The sequence below is a fragment of the Symphalangus syndactylus genome, chromosome 11 (assembly GCF_028878055.3).
Source record: "Symphalangus syndactylus isolate Jambi chromosome 11, NHGRI_mSymSyn1-v2.1_pri, whole genome shotgun sequence".
NCBI lineage: Eukaryota > Metazoa > Chordata > Mammalia > Primates > Hylobatidae > Symphalangus > Symphalangus syndactylus.
The window spans coordinates 55,878,827-55,898,089 of NC_072433.2; the positions used below are offsets into that span (position 1 = coordinate 55,878,827).

A 19,263-nucleotide genomic window follows, 5' to 3' on the forward strand; every position below is an offset into this window, starting at 1 on the left:
GCCACCCTCTTGCTCCCCAGTGGCCAGGGGCTTAGATCCAGAAAGGGCTGTGAGTGGGCTGGGCAAATTTCTGTTCCTCCCCCAGCTCCTCCAAAATTTGAGGCTGATCCATTAAGGGAAAAAGAGAAAGTCGTTTGGAAAATTCCTGCACAGTCCGGCTAACTGTGGACTTTCAGGAAAAACAGCACTGGTACAAAGAGAAACCTGTCCATCTCCGGGAAATAATCAGCCTCATGGAGAAATCAGCAAGTGTCTATTTTGTTACCTAAAGAGAAAATGAAATTTCACAATAAAACCCAGATTACCAAAGACAATGTAACTCTTTGAAATCCGAGTTTCAGTTGCCATCTTAAGAGTGTGGTCCGAGTTGAAGAGCACACTCCTCTATGGCCTGTGGGGTGGGTGTCACCAGTGTGTTTTGGACAGGAGCTTGGGGACCTGGAGGCCTGGGGGCCGAGGGCAAAGCATACCAACCTCACTCCACTGCCTATAACCACATCCTCAGGAACTAGGTTGTGAGCAGGCAGAGTGCAACTCCCCTGGGCCTGGTACCAGTGCCAGGAGCCAGGCAGCATGTGGCTTCTCAGGAAAGTAAATTTGCAGAGCCATTTGCCTTACAATCTCATCTGTGCTGCCTTTTAGGAGTGAATGTGAGCCATGAGCTCACTGAGTTTGCCTTTTTCCATCGGCTGCCAGGAAGCTCAGATCTAAGTTCTGTGTTCAATCATAACACCTTCTCCCAAGCAAGGTTTCCTTCCTGTTCCACTTCTTAATTCCTTGGCATTTTCTTGGAGCTTACTCTTATTGTGGTGACTTTTGGTCTTATGCTTCCTCCTGTAAATGGCCACAAATTATCTTAGGACAAGTTTCCTGGGACCCTAATTCCACCAGTCACCCCTGCCACCTTCACCTGTGCTGAAAGAATCTCCCACCCATAACCCCTTCTGTTCAGTTTCTCTGGCCTGGCAGACTTGGTTTCTTGCTCATTGCTTAGAGGGCAAGTATTTTTGTGTTTAAAAATGCAGAGGGTCTAAGTCAGAAAGATGAATATTTACATATTATTAAAGATCCTTTTATTTGCAAGTGACAAGAACCTGATCAAATTAGCTGGAGGGAAAAAAGGGGATCGTGCTGGAAATCTGTTGGTTCAGTAATTGAAAAGTGGAGGGGCTGGGCTTCAGGCACAGCTGCATCCAGGTGATCGTGTAATCAGGAATCTGTATCTCTAAACTCTGCCTTCTTCTGTGTTAATATCATTCTCAGTCAGGCCCTCTCCATGCGGAGAGGATGGCTACAAGTAGCCCAGGCTCATTTAAAATTCTAGAGGTAGAGAGAGCTTCTTTCCGATAATGTCTGCTTGGAGTTTTGTCCAAAAAGGACTATAATTGGACCAACTAGTTTCATAGACTCATTTCTAAACAAATCACCATGCCAGAGGATGAATTACTCTGATTAGCTAGGTTTGGTTGGGTCTGTTGGCATGCGCATGATGTGGGCTCAGTCATGGACCAAGCAGGATTATCATGCAACAGTAGGCAAGTGGTTGCCAGAATGAACTGCTTGATACAAGCCCAAATGTGTTGTCAAACTGGGAGATTATCAGAGTGTCCACAGTGGAGCCGAATGATCCAGTGCCCCAGGAATGGCAGAGGTCTCATTCTGAGTTTCTCCAAAGCAGACCCTAAGATGAAGATTCAGGTGCAAGCAGTTTCTTTAGGAGGTGATCTTAGCAAGTATGGTGGGAGAGTGGAGAAGGATGCCAGGAAGGGAGGAAAGACATTAAAGGGAGTATTGACGAGAAGGTAACCACTGTGGGCCACTGGGGCTCAGTCCCTCATGGAGGCTGAGTAGAGTACACACCAAAACTGCTCACTCAAGGGGTGAGAAAGCAGTGATATTTGCTCACCAGCTTCCATCCACCATTAGTTTAGGGTCACTCCTGAGACATTAACTCCTCATAATCTCCATCCTTCTCCACCAAAGACAGCAAGTCTTTGAGGAAAGAAGTCACCAACATGCATGGGAATTGCCTAACCAAAGCCACAAATGATGCCTGGCATGGGCCAAGGAGATATGGATGGAGGCAAGACAATGTCTGCCACAGCAAGTCAAGTCAAGACAAGGGGGGGATTCTGACACCAGCTGGTCTGTGGTGATGCAATTCTGATGCCATCTTCCCAGAGGCAGCATCACACTCCACAGGCTTAATGTATGGTCCTCAGCAAGACTGCCTCCACTTCAGATGCCAGCTGCAAGTTCAGGGGTCCCCAGGCCACTATCACTTCTGACTAACTGGCTACAAATACAAGGCTTTGATAATTCACTAGAATGATTCACGGAATTCAGAAGTCACTCTACTTAAGGTGACAGCTGTATTATAAAGAATACAGATCAAGACCAGACAAAGGAAGAAACACACAGGGCAAGGTTGACAAGGGTCTCAATGCAGAGCTCCTATGCTGTCTCTTTGTGGAAACAGGACACATCACCCTCCAACACATCATGTGTTCACCATCCAGGAAGCTTGCCTGTTAGCTGGGCATGGTGGCACACACCTATATCCCAGATACTTGGTAGGCTGAGGCAGGAGGATTGTTTGAGCCTGGGAGGTTGAGGAAGCTGCAGTGAGCCATGATTGCACCACTGCACTCCAGCCTTGGTGATAGTCCCTGTCCAAAAAGAAAAAAAAAAACGCTCTCCTGTGCTTCAATGTCCAGAGTTTTTATTGGGATTTTATGACATAGGCACGATTGATGGAATCATTGGCCATGTTGATGTGTAGATGATCTCAATCTCCAGTCCCCTCTCCTCCTTGAGGTCAGGCTGGCTCAAAGCCCCAGCCCTCTAATTGCAAGGCTGATCTTTTTAGTGACCCCCCCACAGCCCCCATTTTGAGTCATCATCTCATCTCACTAGCATCAAATCTGATGTGATTCAAGGGCCTCATGAATAACAAAGACACTTCTATTACAAACTTTAAAGGATTTAGAGTGTCCCTCCCAGGAAGCAGGGACAAGGGCTAGTCAAATTCTTTATTATACAACAAGGGTCCTGGGTGGGGAGACAGGAGCACGTATCTGCAGCTGAGCTGTCATCTGCTCCCCTCTCCCAGCTATGTGCAGTTTGGGGCAACTAGAGCCATTGACACATTAAGGGAGAGGCCTGGGAAGTCTTCCCTGTTTGGGGACTAATGCCTTAAGCATTTGCAATAGGGCTGGGCCTGCTTAGCTTGGCCCTCTATGGGGAGTCCCTGTGTGTTTTAGATGCTACAGATTTCACCCCTCTGTAGCCACCCATTTCACCCCTCCTTTCCCCGAGGTAGTGGACCAAGCTGAGTCTCTCCAAACTCAGTCCTCTAAAGCTAAGGTGGCCAGTACTATTCTTATCCCCAAGCCCAGGTATGCAAGCAACACTTCAGCTCTTTCATTTCTGGATAGGACCTTAATTTTAATTTTAAGCCCCCATCCCCCTGGGCTGGTAGAAGATTTATCTTCAGAATTTTTCGATGTTTTCTCCCTTCCGCCTTTGCTTGGGGCTGTGCCACCATTTTTGGCTCTTAATGCAACATCCGGCAAAGAGGGGGCGGGGTTTGATCTTTGTTGTTATCGTCTTCATCATACAGGTCACAGTGCTCAGTCTGAAATCCTTGGGTCTAAAAGTGTTCCAGAATTCAGAACTCTTTAGATTTTGGAAGGTAACATAAGACATAGACTATCCATTCCATCACACCCCACCAGCAGCTGGGGCAGAACCCTATAATCAAATCCATTCATATTTCTGCTGTAAAACACATATGCAGGCTGGCAGGGGGTGATAAATCAAGATAGTAAATAGCCTCACATCCATCCAGGTCAGGCTTACGTTCCAAAGAAGTTTAGGCCAAGTCAGGTATTGTGACCAGATGAGTTGCGAAAAAACATTTGGATTTTAGAACTTCTGGGAATTTGAAATCACAAACAAGAATCATAGCACCAATAGCTCATATTTATTGAGCACCTACTGTATGCTGAGACATGACCTCTGTCCAGCGCTATTGTTACTGGAAAGGGGTCCCTTGTCCGGACCCGAAGAGAGGGTTCTTGGATCTCATGCAAGAAAGAATTCGGGGCGAGTCCATAGAGTAAAGTGAAAGCAAGTTTATTAGGAAAGTAAAGGGATAAAGAATGACTACTCCATAGGCAGAGCAGCGGCATGGGCTGCTCAGTTAAAGATACTTAGTATTGTTTCCTGATTATACGCAAACCAAGGGGAGGATTATTCATGAGTTTCCTGGGAAAGGGGTGGGCAATTCCCAGAACTGAGGGCTCCTCCCTCTTTTAGACCATACATGGTAACTTCCTGATGTTGCCATGCCATCTGTAACCTGTTATGGTGCTGGTGGGAGTGTCTCTTAGCATGCTAATGAATTGTAATTAGCATATAATGAGCAGTGAGGACAACCAGAGGCCGCTTTTGTCGCCATCTTGGTTTTGGTGGGTTTTGGCTGGCTTCTTTACCGCAACCTGTTTTATCAGCAAGGTCTTTATGATCTGTATCTTCTGCCGACCTCCTATCTCATGCTGTGACTCGGACTGCCTAACCTCCTGGACATGCAGCCCAGTAGGTCTCAGCCTCATTTTACCCAGGCCCTCGTCAAGATGGAGTCACTCTGGTTCAAATGCCTCTGACACTACAATGGTAGGTGCTCTTATTGTCCCCATTTTATAGTTGAGAATACTGAGGCACAGGCTTAGTAAGTGGCGATTTTGGCTTCAAGGCTCATGTGCCTGGCTATTAGACTGGTCCATGTAGGCTACTGCTAGCCATCCATGTCCATACAGCCCCTTCTGGTCCCCAGGGGCTCTTTGCTGCTAGGACTGGACATGAGATGGGAGAATGAGGCTGGTAACTTCAGTACGCATGGTCTCCTCACTCCAGCCTGAGGGGTCTCACATCTAACGCCCAGAGCGACCATGGAGGTGACTTAAATGAGTGCAAGCTGCCCAGATAAAATACAGCGGGGAATACGGCAGCCGAGGTGAACTTGAGGGCTCATATGCATGGCATTCGAGGAAGGCCAAAATCTGTTTTCTTAACTCCTGATTTTTAATTCAAAAAATTTTAGACAGCTTTATTGAGGTATCATTTACATACCATGCTTAAAGCATATAATTCAATGATTTTTAGTAACCATCAGCATAGCTTAATTTTAAAATATTTTCATCACCCCAAAAAGAAACCCCATGCCACTAGCAGTCACTCCTCATTTTCCACCAATCTTCCCAGCCCTGGGCAACCACTGCTCTATTTTCTATTCCATCAATGTGCCTATTCTAGACATTTTCTATAAATGGATTTATAGAGGATAGGATCTTTTATGACTGGCTTCTTCCATTCATTTCACACGCTTTCAAGTTTCATCCGTGTTGTAGCTCGTACCAGTACTTTGTTAGTTTTATGGCTAAATACTATTCCATTGTATGGATTGACCACATTTTCTTTTCTTTGTTTTCGTTTTGAGACAGGGTCTCTCTCTGTCACCCAGGCTGGAGCACACTAGCACAATCAGGGCTCACTGTAGCCTTGGCCTCCCTGAGCTCAGGTGATCCTCCCACCTCAACCTCCTGAGTAGCTGGGACCACAGGTGCCACCACACCTGGCTATTGTTTGTATTTTTTGTAGAGACGGGGTTTTGTCATGTTGCCCAGGCTGGTCTTAAACTCCTGGGCTCAAGCTATCTGCCTGCCTCAGCCTCCTGAAGTGCTTGGATTACAGGTGTGAGCCACTGTGCCCGGCCCCAAATTAATTAATTTATTTTTCTGTGCCCAATTCCCTGGACCAGGTTTTCTCCACCTCGGCACTATGGACCTCCTGGACCAGATCATTCTCTGCTGTTGGGGGCTGGCCTGTGCATTGTGGGGTGTCCAGCAGCATCCCTGGCCTCCACCTGCTACATGTCAGTAGCACCCCCTCCCCAAGTCACAACAACTCGGAATTTTCATGGGGAATGTTCAGAGACGGTGACTCCGGGATTGGTTGGACACGGAATCAGCAAGACTGCTGGTTTGAGGTTGGGAAAGGGGAAAGTGAGGTCAGGTCATGGCTGGACTCGGATGCCAGGCTAGGAAGTGTGGGGGTGCGATGAAAAACCACCAAGGGCTTTAAGTGAAGGAGTGACAAGGTCAGGGTGGGTCTCACAAAGACTGTTGTTGGGGTACAGGAAGGGCCAGCAGGGCCAGTACAGACTGGGGAGCCCGGCTAGGAGGTGACTGCAGGTGTCTGGCCACAAGGAGATGGTGGCAGACGGAATGGAGGACTGTGGATGGGCTCTAGAGAAGCAGAACTGGCAGGACTTGATGATCCACAAACTGGAGGGCAAGGGTGGGAGTCATGGAGGATGCAGATGCCAGGCTGCGACCATGATGGGGAAACAGGGGAGTCATCCCATGAGGGCAAGAGCATTGAAGGAGGACGGCGGTGCATTCTGGGCGTGTGAGGTTTGAGGCAGGACCTCCTGTAAGAAATACTCCATCATCACATCTCAGTCTCTTCAAGGCTAGGAGGGCGGGGAAGGGAAGAGAGGAGAGTGGAGGGCCCCTGATAAGGTAAGAGATGGAGCAGGAGATGGGAGGCAGAGGAAGATGATGAACAGGTCCCTGGGACGGAGGGAGACACACACTTAAGGAGAGAGAGAAAAGAACAGAGAGAGAGATGGATGGAGACAGAGAGAGAGAGAGAGATGGAGGAGACAGAGAGAGAGAAGGAGAGAGAGAGAGATGGAGACAGAGACAGAGAGAGATGGAGAGAGAGATGGAGAGAGAGATGGAGAGAGAGATGGAGGGAGACAGAGACAGAGAGAGATGGAGAGAGACAGAGAGAGATGGAGACAGAAACGGAAGGAGACAGAGACAGGGAGAGAAGGAGAGAGAGAGATGGAGAGACACAGAGACAGAGAGAGAGAAGGAGAGAAGAGATGGAAGGAGACAGAGGGAGAAAAGGAAGAGAGATGGAGAGAGGCAGAGACAGAGAGAAGAGAGAGAGATGGAGGGAGACAGAGACAGAGAGAGAGATGGAGAGAGAGACAGAGAGACAGAGACAGAGAGAAGGAGAGAGAGATGGAGGGAGACAGAGAGAGATGGAGAGAGAGATGGAGGGAGACAGAAACAGAGAGAGATGGAGAGACAGATGGAGGGAGACACAGACAGAGAGAGATGGAGGGAGACAGAGACAGAGAGATGGACAGATAAAGAGACAGAGAGATGCAGAGAGAGATGGAGACAGAGACAAAGAGAGAAGGAGGGAGAGATAGAGGGAGACAGAGACAGAGAAGGAGAGAGAGATGGAGGGAGACAGAGTCACAGAGAGAAGGAGAGAGACATGGAGGGAGATAGAGAGAGAGAAGGAGAGAGAAATGGAGGAAGACAGAGAGAGAGACAGAAGGAGAGAGAGAGATGGAGGGAGACCGAGAGAGAGGAGAGAGAGAGATGGAGACAGAGAGAGGAGAGAGAGATGGAGAGAGAGACAGAAGGAGAGGGAGTGAAGGAGACAGAGAGGAGAGAGAGAGATGAAAGGAGACAGAGAGAGAGGAGAGAGAGAGACAGAGACAGAGACAGAGAGAGAGAAGGAGAGAGAGAGATGGAGGGAGACAGAGAGAGAAGGAGAGAGAGAGATGGAGGGAGACAGAGAGAGGGAAGCAGAGAGAGATGGAGGGAGGAAGAAGGAAGTGAGAGACAAAGGAGGAACAAGACAGACACAGGGAGCAAACAGCAGCAAATGGGCCGACATTTACTGAGCACCTGCTATATACCAGCCCATCATCAAAGTGTTAATCCTATGAGAGGGAAGGCCACTGACTCTCCTCAAAACCCCTCTGCAATTCCCAGAGCCTTGAAGGCCCTCCTTCTTCTGTTCTCTCCACTGCCATAACTTGCACTCACCTGTAGCCTTTTTCTTACTTGTCCAAGGAAGGTCCTAGAAGATCAGAGGAGAGCTGAGCCCATCCTCAGTGAGGAGCCCCATCAATGCAGGAGACCCCCAGCTCTGGGAGGACGGGAGGCCCTGAGCCCTGCTCCCACCTGCTGGCTGCTGCACTCACATCTGCCTTCCTCCTTCCTCCTCTCCTCCCCCTGCCTCTTAGTGAACACGTGCTGGCCTTCCAAGCCCATCTCCAAGCTCACCTCCTCTTGGAAGCCTTTCCCCAATCCAGGGAACACAGACCTTTTATCTCCTTCAGGCCCTTCTCAGAGGCTGAAACTCAAATGCCTTGAGTGGCCTGGGAGGGAATGTGGATGAGTGAGCGAGCTGGGGATATTGCGGGAGCTATGGCAGAGGGCAGCAGACAGGCAGACGATGACACCACTGAGGGGCTTGGCAGCTGCAGGCCCTCATGAAACGGCCCAGCTCCAGCCTAGCTCCAGCTGAGGGTTGTCGAGAAGAAATGTGGACCCAGTGTTGCCAGAGTTTCTGATTTTTTACAAGAGAAGCCAAAACTCCCATATTTTAATGGAAATCCTCCAATTTTTTAAAATGTTGGCCCCAAAATATCATCTTTTTTTTTTTTTTTTTTTACAGCTCTTGCCAACATCTGCAGGTTCGATTCAGCCCGTGGGGTGCCAGTTTTAGATGGTAGCTGGATCTATTTCTATTTTAGCATTTGTAATAATTGATTTCAAGTCACTGTTTATGTCACTCTCCTCATTAGCCTTGGAGGAATGGCCTTGCCATATTTACGGCCATATCCCCTGTGGCTGGCCCCATGCTTTGCATACAGAGGATGCTTAATAAATATTAGTTAAATGAATGAGTTGGAGTGTTAGAAGCAAATCAGTGGCCTGCAGAAGGGTCTGAAGATTCTAGAAGGGGATCAAGACCTGTTAGCTGGGGAGGGAACAGCCAGTGAGTCTTCGGGAAGTGGGACAGATGGGGCAGACCCCTGTCATTTTCCCCTTCCCGGCTGGCCATTAGTGATTTAAATTCCACCACATCCTTTGCATGTTGCTAGAAGCCTGGGCTGGGGGAGTCTGCAGGCCATCGGGCCTTTCATACAAATGAGCCTGGCCCCAGGCACAGGGCCAAGTAGAAATTGGGCTTTAGGGAGGTGGGAAGAGGTAAGAATTTTAATAAGTTCAAAAAAAATTGGAAATAAAACCTACACTGGAGGAATTGCTGGTTCCTGGCAGTTTTAAGGGACTTAGTGGAGTGAGTGTAGCAAGGGATGCTGGGTATTTCTGGGCCTGGTCTCGCGAGAAACGCAAAGAGGTTGGTACAGGACTGCTAGGCCCAGGCTCCGACTCAGCGGGAAGGCTGGACTCTGAGGGGCGTGGCCAGGAAGTGGCTGGCCTCAGGGGGCGTGGCCTCAGGAGGAAGCCGAGTGGGTGGGCGGGGCCGCCAGAGATCCTCAGGGTGGGTGCGCTGCAGGTACCCTCCTCCTGGTGGCCAGTAGAGGGCAGCACAGGCATAGGATCCAGCCCCCAACGGAGTGGGCTGGGTGGGGAACCCAGCAGGGAAACTGAGACCAAAGTCCTGTCGTAGGGGAAAGGCTGAGCTCCTGGAGCCTCTGACTCACAGTGAGCAAGGGCTCAGTGGGGAGAGTCTAACTCCTGTCTGCCCAGCGACTGGAAGTAGCCAGGCTCTGAGGACCACCTGCCACAGCTCATGGGGCAGCGCTCACTGATCTGCCCTGCCCCTGAGCCATAGAGGTGGGAGCTAGGCCCACCCTCTGCCTCCCAGTGGTTCCCACCTCTTTGTCAATGTGCCAGGTCCTTTACTCAGGCATCTCATCCCCATTTTAGAGATGAGGAGAAGGAGGCTCAGAGAGGTTAACTAACATGCCTGAGGTCACACAGCATGAGTGGGAGAGCTGGGCTGACAGCCATGCAGTGCCTGCCTGCATAAGCACTGCATCACCTGCTGTGCGCTGAACTGAGCTTGTGCATTGATCTGGGTGCGTCTATTCCTGCCCCTCCTCCTAGAGCATGAGTCTTAGGGCAGGACTTGGTCTATCTGGGTGATCCCTGTATCCCTAGTACCACAGACACCAAGGTGGCCTCTGTAAACACTTGTTGAAGGAATGAGTGTTACAGAAACTGTGGTAGGAGAGGATTGGAAGACACATTTGAATCTTTCTGCCCTTTCAAATAGGCACTCTCTCCTGGGCCAGGATGGGCCACTGGTGGAGAATGCAGGGGGGTTGGCGTGAGCTGCATTCATCAGCCTGAACCCTCTAATAAATGCTGCATTGTAGGTCTAGAAAAGTGAAAGTGAGGGCCGGGTTTGGTGGCTCACACTTGTAATCCCAGCACTTTGGGAGGCTGAGGCGGGAGGATCCCCTGAGGTCAGGAGTTCGACACCAGCCTGGCCAACGTGGTGAAACCCTGATTCTACTAAAAATACATAAATTAACCTGGCATGGTGGCACAAGTCTGTAGTCTCAGCTACTTGGAAGGCTGAGGCAAGAAAATGGCTTGAACCTGGGGGGCGGAGGTTGAAGTGAGCCAAGATCACACCACTGCACTCCAGCCTAGGTGACTGAGCAAGACTCTGTGTTGAAAAAATTAAAAAGAAAAGTGAAAGTGAGAGCCTGTATTTGGGTAGGGGTGGAGGGCAGATTGCTCAGGTGTGGATCCTGGCCTCAACACCAGGTGTGTGCCTTTGGCCAAATTCTCCATCTTTCTGAGCCTCAGTTACTTCTCCAAAGTGGGATAATAGACTACTGGCAGGGTTGTGGAGATTAAAGGAGTGAGCACATATAAAGTGCCCAGCACAGTGCTTGGTACGTGGTTGGCTCTGAGGATGATGACTGTAACAGGATTGGTAATATCATGGCAGCACTGAGCCTTTCATGGTATTTAAGTACGTAATGATTTGGTAATGATTTGGTATTACAGTGACACTGTATGTAGTTCATGTAATGGGAGAGGGGGTGTGGACAAGGTCAGTTACAGAAAGGGAAGAATGTATCTGTGTGTGAGAGAACAGACAGAGACAGGCAGAGAGATATACAGGACATACAGAGATATACAGAGAGGCAGAGAGATATACAGAGAAAAACAAGTGGGAAATAGAGACACAGGAAGGCAGAACTAGAGAGAGACACACACAGAGAGAAACAGAAATTAAGAGTGTATTTGGCCAGATGAGGTGGCTCACAACTGTAATGCCAGCACTTTGGGAGGCCAAGGTGGGAGGATCACTTGAACTCGGGAGTTTGAGACCAGCCTGGGCAACATAGTGAGACCCCATCTCTAAAAAAATAAAATAAAAAATTAGCCGGGCATGGTGGTGTGCACCTGTGATCATAGCTGCTCAGGAGGCTGAGGCAGGAGTATCACCTGGGGAGTTTGAGGCTGCAGTGAGCCATAATTGCACCACTGCACTCCAGCCTGGGTGACAGAACAAGACCTTGTCTCAAAAAAAGAAAAGAAAAGAAGTGCATTTACTGCCAGTGATTAGGGCACAAACAGATATATATCTATATCTATATATATATATATATAGATAGATAGATAGATAGATAGATAGATCTAGATATATGTATATACACACACACACACGTATATACATATGTGTGTGTGTATATATATATCTAGATATATATATATAGACTAGATCTATAGATATATATATATCTAGATATATATATATAGACTAGATCTATAGATATAGATATATATATGTAGAGACTAGATCTATATATCTAGATATATATATCGAGAGAGAGAGAGAGAGACAGAAGCGTCCCTGCTCTGTGGCTGACATTTATCCAGTGCGGCCACTTCCACCTCCACTCCCCACCAGGTGGCAGTCGTTTGAATCCCCAAGGGGCTGAGAAGGCCTGTAGGCCTCCCAGCCGGGACTGGATCTCAGGTGATGCTGGGGCAGGGGACACTTCCCAAGGTGACCAGGAGAGTATCAAGCCAAAGGAACCTGGGGATGATTCTTTGTCAATCCAGGAAAACACACTCCAAGGACCAGGTCAAGAGTTGGGTGACAGAGGGCCAGAGGCCTGGTAGACCTAGAGCACAGTGGGATTGAGGTTGGGGGAAGTAAGGGACATCCCAGGAGATGGTTGGACTGGAGCCCAGTATGGTCAGGAGCCCAGAGTGTGGGGGTGAGTTGGACTGGCTCACAGAAGAATGCGTGGGACTGGCGCCATCTTGGTCTCAGGCATCAGACATCACAGCTGACTGACTCCAAGTCTAAGGGGACCTCACAGCACAAACCTCTCCCAAACCAAACCCTGAGCCTTGTGGCAGGGACCACATTCTATTCATCTCTGTGTTTCTGGAGCCCGGTAGGACTCAGCCGGAGCCTCTGTGAATGTTTTCAGATGAAGGAATTGCTGGGTAGAGTTGTGGTGTTGGAGGTGGACCCACACATGGGCTGGGCTCCTTCCTGTGGGCCAGAATGCAGCCAGCAGGGAGGGCCCCGGACCTGGAGAGCAGGATTTCATCCTCAGCTTTGTAGGCTGATGTCCAGAGCTTTCCTGAGAGTTCACACGAGGGCTTTGCAACCTCCATTTTGCTGCATCAAAGCCTGTTGGGTCTCATGTCTGGGTTCTGGTTGTCTCATGTCCAAGGGGTGGAAACTTGTTCAATCTGAGGCAAAACCATATTTTTCTAAAGGTCATTCTGTAATTTCATCTCTCAATATTTCCCTTGGTGGCTGCTGGTGGGCACAGGAGAGAGCAGCCACCTTTAAGAAGATTAAGTCCAGTTGATGACTTTGGCTTTTGGGGATTTTGCTGAGAACTGCAGGGATGTGGCTGTCTTAGGAGAGAGGCAGTGAAGGGCTGTGTTGAGCCCAGCCACTGACTGTCTCCATGTCATCTCCATGTCATAGTGTTCATAGTGGATTTCTATGCTTTTTGCCTTGATAGCATCCTTTGTTCCCTCTTCAGCTTAGAACACAATGATTTTCCTTTGGAAACCATCTCTTTTCCACTCTCACGCCATGTTTACTGCACCACATCTCACTGCAGAGGTGGCCCCACAGCCTGGCCAATCAAAACATTCCATCTCCTTGCCCACAATGATTGGTTTGGGGATGAGCATGTGATACAAATCAAGGCAATGAGATTCAGTTCTAGGATGTTTGTAGCAACTGCTGGAACACCACAAATGCCCTTTTTAATGATGAGAGGATGTAAGCTGGGAGCTGATGGATTCAACATATGGAGGGAATCTGCCAGAGAATGAAGCCAACAGACAGCAGTGCTTGAGAGAGGAAGAGACAGATTCCTGACCTCATCATATGAGCACCTGGATCATGCTCTGTATAATGCCTAATGATCCATACAACTTTCCATTACATGAGTTAATTTATTTCCTCCATTAAAAACCCCAGTTTGAGCTAGGTAGTCACCACTTGTGATTATAAGTCCTAACACAGCTGGGATAGGCTTAGCCACAGAGTACTGTGGGTCTTCAGTGAGGGTAGGTAGAAGGAGCTGAGCCAGGGCCACAGGAACTCCTTGGGCGGTTGGATCTCTTTCTCCTGCCCCAATATAAGGAGCTTGGGCTCTCTTTTGGCTGTCGTCTCGAAATATGATAGTTCCCTGAGCTGAGTCAGGCCTTTGGGCCTGGAACCCCCTGTTGCCAAGCCCGACTGTATCTCTGGGATATCAGTGGCACATTTAGTAAGTGCTGGAGTTGGCAGAAATAAATTCAAATTACAATAAATGTAACTGGATTAAATTCATCAGTTAAAAGTCAGAACTCCTGGGTTATAGAAATAAAAACAGCAAGCTCCAACCATACAAGAGGCACACTTTAAAAGACATAGAAAGGTGAAAGAGAGAAGAATGGGAAAAGATATACCTGAAAAAAATGAACCAAATAAAGCTGGGTTAACAGTTTTGTTATCTGATTCAATAGAATTTTTTTCTTGTAAAAATAGAACACTTCACAAATTTGCACGTCAACCTTCCATAGGGGTCATGCTAATCTTCCCTGTATCATCCCAATTTTAATGTATATGCTGATGAAATGAGCACTGAGTATAATTTAAGACCAAAAATTATAAGGGAGCAAATAAGGAAATTATAGGTGGGTAAAAAGAGTAACAAAACAACAAAAAATATATCCATCATAAGCATATATTTTCCTAACAACAAAAACTTTATAGTAAGCAATAACTGGCAGAACCTCAGGAAGAAACAGATAAATCAGCAATGACAGAGATTTTTTAACATACACACAGACATCTCAGAAACTAATGGAGAAACAGACAAAACAGTGAACTGAGCTACTGAACGATACAATGAATACGTTTGAATTATTAACTATATATAGAACTCTATTTCCCCTCAAAAAACCCTAGAGAGTATATGTTTATTTCAAGCACACACATATAGAACATAAACAAAATATGTTGGAGCCAGGAATTGGACTCAGCTTGCTCTGTTTTCAAAGCTCTATATTATTCTGTGTCATGCATGTGTCTGTGTATATGGGGAGCGTAGGTGTTGGTAAAGAGAAACTGGCGGCAGCCAGGCTGGGATTCAAGGTTTGGGAGACTAGTGTCAGGAGGGGTAGTTAGGTGTCAAGACCAAATGCATGGCCTGGTTTGGGCCATGGGCATGGCTCCCCCAGCAGACCCAGGAGGAAACCAGCCAGCCCCAGAGTCATTTTGCCTGCCCTGGTCAGGCCTGGCCCAGAGCCCACTGCTGTGTTTGCCAAATGTGTGACAATATTGCCATGGCCTTAGCAACTTAAAACAACACACATTTCTTAGCTCACAATTCTGTGAGTCAGAAGTCCTGGCCTGGCTTAAGTGGGTGCTCTGCACTAGGCTGCAGTCAGGGTGTTGGCCAGAGCTGAGTTCCCCTTTAGAACCCATCTAAGGGAAGGATCTGTTTGAAGCTCACCTGGTTATTCAGAGATTTCGGCTCCTTTTGGTTTCTTTCAGGGCTTCAGTTTCTCTCTGGCTGTTGGCTGGAGACCACCCTTAGCTCAAGGAGGTCACCTTCAGTTCCTTGCCTTGTGGACCTCAAATGTGGCTACTTACTTCATTAAGTCATCAAGAGGGACAGCCTCCTTGCAAGAGAAGTGTCACAACCTTATGTAACATAGTCACATACATCCTGTTACCACTGCCATATCCTATTGATTATTGCAATTAAGGGGAAGAATTACACTAGGGCATGGGATCACCTTAGAGTTGCTCCTTCATAACCTTAATAAAGGGCAGCTTGGCAGGCTTGGCAGACGGTGCCCTGTGACTAGAAAGCTGAATGGTGTGCAACCCGTCCACTTGGGTTGGGTCACGTCAGAGAGTCGAGACCACCAGGCCACTGGCTTCTCTTGGCTTGAAGGTCTCTGGCTCATCAGAGTGGATGAATCTGCCTTGGCATTTCTGAAGCCCAGGGAATATGGCCTCCAAATTGCCACAGTCATCCTTGCAGAAGGGACTGGAATCTGAGCCCTGAGATAGTGACAAATAACAAGACGTGGGTGTCTGGGGGAAGAATGGCTCAAGCAGTGGAAATAGTGTGTGCAAAGGCCCTGGGTCAGGAATATGCTTTGGGGTATGCAAGGGACAAGGAGGCCGGAGAGGGAAAGAGGGGCGGGAAGTGAGGTCAGGGATGGAGACACAGATTTCCACGGCCATGGCTCAATCTATCCATGCACTACTGGTAGACTTTTAGGGTGTTTCCAATGCTCTGCTATACCCTTGTCCATAAATTTTGCCCACACTTGCAAATATGTCTGAGGGTAAATTCCTAGAGGTGGAATTGCTGGGTCAAAAGGAAAGTGCATTTCAGTTTGGACAGCCATTGCCAAATTCACCCTCCTTCCTTCCCAGAGCTGACACTCCCACTGGCCCTTTCTCTTTTTTTTAATTTTTAATTTTTTTTGAAATGGAGTCTCACTGTCACCCAGGCTGGAGTGCACTGGCACGATCTCGGCTCACTGCAACCTCCGCCTCCTGGGTTCAAGCGATTCTCGTGCCTCAGCCTCCTGAGTAGCTGGGATTACAGGTGCACGCCACCACGCCTGGCTAATTTTTGTATTTTTTTTTTTTTTTAATAGAGATGGGGTTTCACCATGTTGGCCAGGCTGGTCTCGAACTCCTGACCTCAGGTGATCCACCCGCCCTGGCCTCCCAGAGTGCTGGGATTACAAGCGTGAACCACCGAACCTGCCCTCACTTTCACTTTTCTAGACCTACAATGCAGCATTTATTAGAGGGTTCAGGCTGATGAATGCAGCTCACACCAACCCGCCTGCATTCCCCACCAGTGGCCCACCATGGCCCAGGAGAGAGTGCCTATTTGAAGGGGCAGAAAGATTCAAATGTGTCTTCCAATCCTCTCCTACCACAGTTTCTGTAACACTCATTCCTTCAACAAGTATTTACAGAGGCCAACACGCCCAGCCTCCCACTGGCCCTTTCTGAGGGTCCTCCATGCCTGTGACGTCCTTGGTCCCTTCCTAGGCTGGCATCCTGTCCTGGTTTCACACAGAAGAGCTGCTGCTGTCTCCCTGGATTCCCAGCCCCTCCCTGCAGAAGGCTGTTTGGCGCTGCAGATGGCTGGGGAGTCTAAGAGCCCCTAAGAGGACACTTTCCCTTGATGGAAATTCTCCATATTGGGAAAATTCTCCCCACCAACAGTCTTTTCCGCGTGCTTTCCCCAGGATCAGAAACTCCCCAATGGCTATTCTGAGACAACGTGTGAGTTCTCATTTACCCACAATTTGTCTCTGGGAAGGTGGAGAGCTGGCAGACTCTGCCAGAGGACAGAGAACAGAGAACACCTTGTCTGGAAGGGGGAGCAGCTGTCCCCTAGTTACTGCCCATGTGATATTGCAGGGGCTGGAAAGGCTGGGGGCTTCCGGACCTGCTGAGATAAAGGCCATGTGAGAGTCAATCAGCATTTACTGAGCACCTACTATGTGGCTCCTGCACCTCTTCCTGCCCTACCAGGCCTGATTCAGGACCAGGGCAGGGCTGAGCCTGTGTGAGTCTGTGACCTAGGGTCTCTGTGGCTTCACACCTGAGCCTGGTCAGGGCAGGCAGGTGCAGACTTGGGGGAGCCTCATCCCAGGCTGCCCACCCAGGGCCTCCTTAGAGCCACCCCTTCCTCTGGAGCCTCCCCCTCTCTTGCCTGTTTCTCAGCAGCTTGCAAAACCAGTTAAGCCTTAATCTTTGGTGATTGAAGGGGTCTCCTAGTCCTAAACCCAGCTCTGAGCCAGAGGGAGCCCCTGCTGGGAGCACCTGCCAGAGTCACAGGCCTTCCTCAGAAGACAGGCAGGATGGCTGGGTGTGGCAGCTCACATCTGTAATACCAGCACTTTGGGAAGCAGAGGTGGGAGAGCTGCTTGAGGCCAAGAGTTCCAGATAAGCCTGGCCAACACAGTGAAACCCTGTTTCTGCGCAAAAATGAAAAAAAAAAAATGGCTGGGCATGGTGGTGCACACCTGTGGTCTCAGCTACTCGGGAAGCTGAGATGGGAGGATCACTTGAGCCCAGGAGTTTGAGGCTGCAGTGAGCTATGATCGTGCCACTGCACTCCAGCCTGGGTGACAGAGTGAGACTCTAACTCTCAAAATATAAAAAGTAAATAGAATAAATAAAGAGGGATAGAAAACCAACTCCTGCTCAAGGAATGTAACAGATGAGAAGAGCTGACGGTCTTTGGCAGGGACTCTAGGGCCAATGGGAGCAAAGACAGTGATGTCTGGGCCAGGCAGTGAGACGCATGAGATGCCCTGGGCTGCCAGGGCCCTGCCCTCTCCGCCCCTAGATTTGCTTGGCCCTGGGCAATCTCACAGCTGCTTACCCTGATGGAGCTCTTAGCACTCGCCGGAGGGTGGACTAGGGCATGGTGCCAAGACCCCCCTCCATGCTTCTGCGTGACCTCGCTCCAGCTTTGTCCGCCTGTCATTCTGGCCATATATGGCCTGGGTCCCAATCTTGAAGGCTTCACATCTTGGATCCTGTCCCAGAACAGAGGTGGGCCTCGCAGAGCCAGATACTATCATGGAAGGTGTCTAGGTCCCTCTATGAGCGCCCCCTAGAGCCAGAAGTCAGGAGAAGACCAAGGGCCTCCAGAGACACGGAGCCAGCACGCACTTCCAAATGGGATAAGGCTGACGGTGTCACTCCTACCCCTCCCACAGCTCAAGACCATCTCGTGGCTCCTCATAGCAACAGTTCCACCTCTCACCCACCTCTTAACCTCCTCACTCCTTCCCTGCCCTGGGTCTGAAACTGTGAACACACTCGGTCTCTTCCTGCCTCACCCTTCTCTCCATCTGGGGCTCTCTCCCTCCAGAACCTTCCGTTTTCAGGTCTCAGCTTAACTGTCACCTTCTCAGGGAGGCCTACCCTGACTTCCTTGGCTAAACTAAATGACTCAATCATTATCTTCCATATCCTATTCTTTGCCTTCACAGCATTTATTAAACTATGAACTTCAAAAGGTATTTTTATTTATTTGTTTTTGTAGAGATGGGGTCTCATTATGTTGCTCAGGCTGGGTTTGAATTCCTGGCCTCAAGCGATCTTCCTGCCTTGGCCTCCCAAATTGCTGGGATTACAGGCATGAGACACCGTGCCTGGCTAAACTCTGAATTTTTAAATGTGTGTGTTTATTTCCCATCTTCCTTCATAAGACTATCAGCTCCTTGAGGGCAGGGACCTTTTTGTCTTACATACTCCTTTACTTCCTAAACCATGAAGACAGCCTATCATCCAGAAAGTGCTTAATAAATATTTGCTGAATGAATGAATGAGTGGAAGAGACTGTGATGGAATGGCAAAACACCTGGACTTGGAGTTGGGCAGACCTGGACTCAAACACACTCCTTCCTTGCTGTGTTACCCTGGCTGAGTTGATTTACCTCTCTGAGCTTTACACTCTCATTTTTCAAGTAGGGTGTAATGAAACCTAGCCTTCCTGGGCTAAGGCAAGGATTACACAGGACAAGGGATGGTCAAGTGCTTTACAAACTGTAAAGTGCCCAGGGTAAAGAGAGGCTGTCAATTTTGGCTCTCTGGACGGTTGTCAAGGTGGCCGCTCATCCTCTCATTTTCTTAGTGCACAGGCAGCTTTCTTAGGTCCTGGCCAGTGAAACTAATTGGATGGAGTCCCAGTGTTGCTGCAGGGAAGCCCGGAAGCTCAGAGCACTTAAAACTTAACTGGCCAGAAGAGTTGGATTTGCATTTCAACGTATGAGACTAGAGCGATGGAAGGTAGTGCTGGGAGGAATGTTCTTGAGGTGGCTAGCAAAGGGCTCAGTTCTATGCTGAGGCAGAAGGACTGAGCTGGCGGGGGGTGAG

General features: G+C 48.8%; 1 protein-coding gene and 1 non-coding gene across 5 annotated transcripts in view; one reads left to right on the top strand and one right to left on the bottom strand.

Moving 5' to 3' along the window:
• Positions 1 to 19,263, top strand: part of GSG1L (GSG1 like) — a 271,064-nt gene that overhangs the window by 184,865 nt on the left and 66,936 nt on the right. The gene's annotated exons all lie outside the window — the stretch shown is intronic.
• LOC129457872 (U6 spliceosomal RNA) lies at positions 13,866 to 13,972 on the bottom strand. Its single transcript, XR_008649421.1, has one exon. It is a non-coding gene; the product is annotated as a U6 spliceosomal RNA (small nuclear RNA).